Raw genomic sequence first — 7,213 nt, forward strand, 5'->3', positions numbered from 1 at the left:
CTGCAAGAAGAGTGAAAGATTCTGGCAAAAAGAACCAGTGAATGATTTTGGCCTCTGGTGAAAACAGAAGTGTTCACCCTCTTCCTGGCCATTGTGTAGGTTCTAAGCAATTGAGATTTGTCTCACTCATGTAAAGTAAACATACCCAACAGGCTGGATCTTTTTCCCTTACAACCCTCTGTGGGCCTCACACAGCTTCGAATGCTGGAAAATGAGTATGAGAATGGGTCATTGGGCCATGTCTCCCTTCCACTCCTTGACTTGTAAGTACTGAATCAAGCAGATCTTGATACGCTATGGGACTGGTCAGATACTCACTCCCTCAAACAGCTAGACTCACTTCTGTCCTTAGAGCTGCCAGATGACTTGAGAAACTACCCTGGCAATGAGGATCTTGCACTCATCTTGTGAGTGCTGCTTCGCTGCCAACTGAACCGTAAGCACAGGGATTGGGGTTCCTGCTACTGTTTCTGGGGAATGTGAATGAAATCCCTCTGATGGGGCATGAGACCAGAACCTGTGGTTGTCTGAAGGAGAAGTAGATCCTTAATGGCCAGTATTCATACCTGCATTTTGTGGTCCCATTCCCAAAGAGGAATGCATACTAGGGGGCAGGTAAAGCAAGTCCTGTGTCAGAATAAAGGAGGAAGAGGCCCTGCTGCCTCAGTGCCCAGACAAGTCTTGAACATCAATCCCTTCAGTATTCCAAACATCACTTTGGTACTAGGAAAATTTTAACATCTGAATCTGGTTTACTTTCTCTTCAACCTGCTTTTATGCTACTGGCATGCTGTTGAGAGACTGCTAACTTTAAAACTGGGCCAGGGAAAATAAACAACATTGGCACTTGTCATCCTCCTGTTCAAAATAATAGGAACACCATGAATTTGAAACTCCTCTTGAGCACCAGTCCTATATTGCTAAGATTAAATCCTGCTGGCCAACTTTATATTTCAAATATATTGAAAGAATAAAAGGGATTCTAAAGAATAAGGACTCAAGAGTACAAAATGTATACTTCTTTATTTATATAAATAGGGCTTTAAAATAATACTATTTAAAAGAAATCTGCATTTTTACATTCACCATCAGTTAGTTCCTGACCGGAAAGGCTGTGCATGATGATACACAGCAGGGACCTCAATGCATGACAACAGGATCTCAGGAAAGCACCATTCATTTGAGAAGTAGTAGGCAGGTTCTGACAGTCCTGTTGCACTGCTACCAATGGGAAGTCTTAAACTTCTTCCTCCACCAAGTCTTCTTCAAATTCCCCCTGTTCATCAGCAGTGGCATCTTGGCACTGCTGGTACTCGGACACCAGGTCGTTGATATTGCTCTCAGCCTCAGTGAACTCCATCTCATCCATTCCTTCTCCCGTGTACCAGTGCAAGAATGCCTTGCGCCGGAACATGGCACTGAACTGCTCTGAGGTGCGCTTGAAGGGTTCTTGGATGGCTGTGTTGTTGCCGATGAAGGTGGCCGACATCGTAAGGCCACGCGGGGGGATGTCACATACAGCTGTCTTCACGTTGTTGGGAATCCAGTCTGCAAAGTAGCTGCTGTTCTTGTTCTGCATGTTGAGCATCTGCTCATCCACCTCCTTCATGGACATGCGGCCTCGGAAGATGGCAGCTGCTGTCAGGTAACGACCATGGCGGGGATCACAGGCGACCATCATGTTCTTGGCATCAAACATCTGCTGGGTGAGCTGGGGCACAGAGAGAACATGGTACTGCTGGCTGGCCCGGCTGGTCAAGGGTGCAAAGCCAGGCATGAAGAAGTGTAGGCAGGGGAAGGGCACCATATTCACGGCCAGCTTGCGCAGATCTGCATTCAGCTGGCCGGGGAAGCGCAGGCAGGTGGTGACTCCACTCATGGTGGCAGACACCAGGTGGTTCAGGTCTCCATAGGTGGGTGTGGGCAGCTTCAGGGTGCGGAAGCAGATGTCATACAGGGCCTCATTGTCAATGCAGAAAGTTTCATCTGCATTTTCCACCAACTGGTGGATAGACAAGATGGCATTGTAAGGTTCTACCACGGTGTCTGAAACCTTGGGGGAGGGCATGATGCTGAAGGTGTTCATGATGCGGTCTGGATACTCCTCTCAGATCTTGTTGAGAATCAGGGTGCCCATGCCTGATCCAGTGCCACCTCCCAGGGAGTGAGCCAGCTGGAAACCCTGGAGACAGTCACACCTTTCTGACTCCCGTCGTACCACATCCAGCACCGATTCTAACAGCTCGGCTCCCTCCGTGTAGTGGCCTTTTGCCCAGTTATTGCCTGCCCCGCTCTGGCCTATCAGACATAAAGACATGATGAGACACAGACTCCAAGAATAATGACTGTGCCTGTCCTATTGTGAAGAAAAAGGAGTGTTGTGAGCCAACCTTTGCTATTATTTTAGATACACTATGGTGAAATAAAGGAAATGTTTTCAATGTATCTGGGACCCTACAAATCACCCAGGTTCTAAAGAAAAGTAGAGAGTGTGGAGGAAAATACATTTTAACCCAAATCAAGTACTTCTAGAAATGAAGAACTGAGCCTGCCTCAATACTGGAAATGTAATTACTTTCACAACAGGGACAGGAGCACAGTGTGGTCAGAGGGAAGCTAAACTGCAAGCACTTGTCTGCTCCTTGCTCACACATAGCTGTGCTTTGATTTCTGGTGTCCTGAAGTGGTTCTGTTATTGCCAGGCCTTTAAAATGACCAGCAGTGCTGAAACCTTGTTGGTGGCTTTCTCTGCTTGCTGCTCTTTCCCTTCAGAGGCTTCTTTGTCATGGAGAACTTACAGAGTTGCACTGATCTGAGCTGTCTGAGTGGCCACGGGCATGACTCCCGTGGACTGGAATAGGTGGGTTAGCTGAGGAGAATATCTAGGTGGATAAAGGCTCAGCCCAGCACTGGAGTGCCTGGATGTTAGGACCCATGGACCATGATGACATACCAAATATGAAGTTGTCTGGCCTAAAGCTCTGGCCAAATGGTCCCGATCTTACTGAGTCTAAGGTGCCAGGCTCTAGGTCCACCATGATGGCCCGAGGAACATATTTGTTGCCTGTGAGAAAAAGAGTTGACTTAGGCCTATACTTGACAAGGAACTTAGGGCAGAGCTTATGATTCTAAGTGACTCACAGCATTCATTACAAAAATTACAGCATTTAAGACATGGAAACAGAAAAGATATCTTGAGCATGAATCCCCATGCAAAAGGCTTCAGCAACTTTAAGGATGTTTGCAGTTGTCTATTTCCATGAATATTCATTCCTTTGCTTTGGGCATGGTGGCTGAAATCTCAGCTACACAGGAGGCAAAGATGAGCATCAGGCTTTGAGGCTAATGGTGCAAAAGAAAGGTGACAACACCTTTTTTTTTTGGTTCATCGTGGGGCTTGAACTCTGGGCCTGGACACTGTCCCTCAGCTCTCCAGCTCAAGGCTAGCACTCTATCACTTGAGCCACAACCCCACTTTCAGTTTTCTTATTGGAGATAAGAGTCTCAGGGACTTTCCTGCTCAGGCAAGATTTGAACCATGATCCTCAGTTCTTAGCCTCCTAAGTAGCCAGCATTACAGGAATGAGTCACCAGTGCCTATCAGCAAGAAACTTCCTCTTTTTTGTTAATTTTATTTTATTGTAAAGGTGCTGTATAGAGGAGTTGGTTACATGAGTAAGGAAATGAGAACGTTTCTTGTCAAAAATTGTTACCCCCTCCTTTGTTGTTCTCCCACTATCCCTTCCCTTCCCCAATTACCTTTCTCAAGAAATGAACCAGGTTCATGCCTGTAATCCTAGCTACTCTGGAGGCTGAGATCAGAGGATGACTATTCAAAGCCAGCTGGGGCAGGAAAAGTCCTTAAGACTCTTATCTCTAATAAACTAACAAAACCAGAAATGGCACTGTGGTTCAAGAGGTAGAGCTGCTTGCCTTGAACTGAAGAGTTGACGGACAGTGCCTAGGCCCAGAGTCCAAGCCACATGACCGACCCCCCCCCCCCCCCGGGCCAAAAAAAGCCAGGTATGGCTATTCACCAAGTAGATGTAAGGGAATTCAAGTGTAAGGCTTTCCTGGAGAAAACATATATACAATATATATATTTCTTGTCTTATAATGTTTCAATAATGGTTATCAAATAGCACATACCCTTTATTCAAATACTCAGAGCAACCTTGGGCAATGACTTGCAATTTCCCATTTAACATGATTTGGCCCAAGGGAAAGCAGTTAACATGATGTAAACACCAGTTTTAGAATACCCCCTTCCTAAACATTCACATGAAGAAAACTGACCATCCTGCTGGATATACAGGATCTAATAAAGACACAACCTAAAATTCTGTTCATAGGAGTGACACAATCCAACCCAACCACTCTCAAACAAGGAATCAGAAGATTAAAACCTTGTATGTTACTTCAACAATATTAACACAAAATACCAAGGTGAGGACATCCCAAAATGTAGATCTATAAAACTCACATAAATTAAATAGCTTTGTAATTTTGTTTGTACTTGTTCATTGGATTAATACACAGGAAAGCCAATTATCCATGATTCTGTTTGTATACAATAATGTAGAATGGAAACTCAATATAAAATTAAATGAACTTTACATTGACAGTTACAAAAACTGAAAATCTACTCTGTAGACTTCAATTAGGCTGTTTATGTTAGGAAAGACAATATGAATCATTTAAAAGCCATGTTTACAAATTAGTATTGATTTTTTCTACATCACAAGAATGTTTTCCTACTTTAAAAACCTTAAAAATAATTTACTGTTGGCTAAGTATTCATATTCAAAATGCTCAAGACCAGAAATGTTATAGATTTCAGGGTGAGACTATGCTTTGTGATTTGGACTATTCTCATATATATTAGTGACTGAACATCCCTCTTTAAAATTTTTAAAATTTTCTTTTTCAAAATATTGTTTTAGAAATTTAATCTGTATTTTAAAGAGGCAATGTAACTGGGCTCTGGTTGCATAAGGGTGTAATTCTAGCTACTCAAAAATCTGAGATGAGACCTTAGCATCGCAGATTGAAGTCAGCTGGGGCAGGAAAGGCTTGGAGACTCATCTCCAAGAAACTACCCAAAATAAAAGAAGCTCATAGTTAGTGCCCAGGCTTGAGCTTAGGATGATCAGCACACAACCAAATGGCATTGGATTATATTTTATCAATTGTTTTAGAATGCATATTTAGGCAGTCTCATTTTTAATTATGTGAAATGGGCTCACGCCTTTAATCCTAGCTACCCAGAAGGCTGAGATCAGAGAATCATGGTTCAAAGCCAGCCAGGGCACAAAAAGCCTGCAAGACTCTTATCTCCAATAAAACACCAGAAAACTGGAAGTGGCACTGTGGCTTAAGTGGTAGAGCTGCTTGCCTTGAGCTGAAGAGTTGAGCGACAGTGCCTAGGCCCAGAGTTCAAGCTCCATGACCGGAAAAAACAAATCCAGGTGTGGTTAGTCAGCAAGTAGAGGTAGGGGGAACTCAGGTATAAGGCTTTCCTGGGGTAATTCACAAGAGTATACTCAAAAATTAAAACAAAGTATCTGGTGGAGTGGCTCAGTTGGGTACAGCACTTGACTTATAAGATCAAGGTCCCAAATTAAAACTACAATACTACCATAAGAAAGGCAGGAACTCCTTCCTTTTCATTAGTATTCCCCTGGGAACTATTTTGCCATGGTATGGGAAACAAGATGGAAGAAACTTACCAGCTGCCTCATTGTAATACACCTCGATTCTCTGCAGCTGTAAATGGCTGTCCCCATAGTAGTTGCCAGTGCAGTCAATATTGTGCTCATCGCTTAGCATTTCCCAAAACTGAGATGGAAATAGAAGTATATTATGACCTAGAATGTTAACTGTCCAAAAATGCATTTTAAAGTAACTAAGAAACTCATGTCCTGTTGACACAAATATATTTGTAAAAAATAATTACATTTTCTAAATTAAAAAAAGCACAGAAAATGGTGGTATTTTAGTTTTGTTAATCTCTTTTATCTGGCTGAATAGAAGACATCTGGTTTCTCCTATGAGTATTCCATCTTATGCAGTACCATATTCTGTTTGTATTCTATGATGAGTAACTGGCCTTCCATGGACATGAAATTACCAAAGCAGTAACTTGAAGACTCAGCTAGAAGGGTCTCCAGAACCCCAAGTGTCCTCAGAGCATACATGACAACCAATGATTTAGAAAACACCCAACTTAAGGGAGCTGAGATGGAGCATGAAACTCAGAGAAATTTGCATTAAGGTAGAAGAAATGTTCTCAATTATCTGACACTCATCAGTTGACACAAAGGGAATTCTCTGTATCTTTCAGCTCAAAGACACTGCATTCCTTTCATTCAAACCAGACCAAACGTGCATTAGTCTATTCCCAGGAAACTAAATAAAAAGACTTGAGTCTCAGGTAAGACTAAGACATGCAAGGGATTTGAAACCACCCCAGCCTTGCTTAAAAACCACACCCACCAGGGCCACACAAATTAGGGAAATTGGAGAAGCTATCTGGGGGGCTTCATTTGCAGAAGGTTAGGGACCACTATGGAGCCCCACCTACCTCAGCCTAGCCATGACCACCACCACCTCCACACTCCAGCCCCATCCTTTTTCTCCTTCCCCTAAATTTGAGACATGGATCCTAGGCCAGTGCCATGCTCACCTTTGCACCAATCTGGTTGCCACACTGGCCTGCCTGTATGTACACAATCTCCCTCATGGTGCAGGGCTGCAGAACAGATGGATGTGTGTCTTCAGCAGTGGTGCCCACAGAGGCAAACAGGTAGAGCTGGGAAGCAGGAATCTGACACAGTGAACTCAGCTCCCCATTTATACCTCTGGTTGTTACAGGGGCAGAGGAGGTGGGGCGGACTTGATTACAGGTGGAGCCAGCAGGTGCTCCAACTCAATCTCCCTATTGCTGGGTAATCAGAGGGCCCTACCAGTTCCCACCTACCCTTGTATCCAGCTCCCAGCTGCAAGTCCATTAGCACAGCTGCCATTCTATTTGGATCCTCTGGTCACCCTGCCATCCACTACCCACTCTGACTCACAAGAGAGGCTGAAACCTGGGATCCAGGAAAGAAGAGGAGGAACTTCCTCTACACAAGGTCCTTGTGTGCCAGAAGCCCAGAACAAGCCTGCCTTCCATTTTTGATTGGAGGGCCTAGAACTGAAGGGACATTTTCAG

The 7,213-nt window shown here is 43.9% G+C and overlaps 1 pseudogene; it reads right to left on the bottom strand.

Moving 5' to 3' along the window:
- Positions 1 to 1,237: 1,237 nt before the first annotated feature.
- Positions 1,238 to 6,742, bottom strand: LOC122098750 (annotated as a pseudogene).
- Positions 6,743 to 7,213: the final 471 nt, after the last annotated feature.

The sequence above is a fragment of the Dipodomys spectabilis genome, unplaced genomic scaffold (assembly GCF_019054845.1).
Source record: "Dipodomys spectabilis isolate Male_0828 unplaced genomic scaffold, ASM1905484v1 ptg000491l, whole genome shotgun sequence".
Taxonomy (NCBI): Eukaryota; Metazoa; Chordata; class Mammalia; order Rodentia; family Heteromyidae; genus Dipodomys; species Dipodomys spectabilis.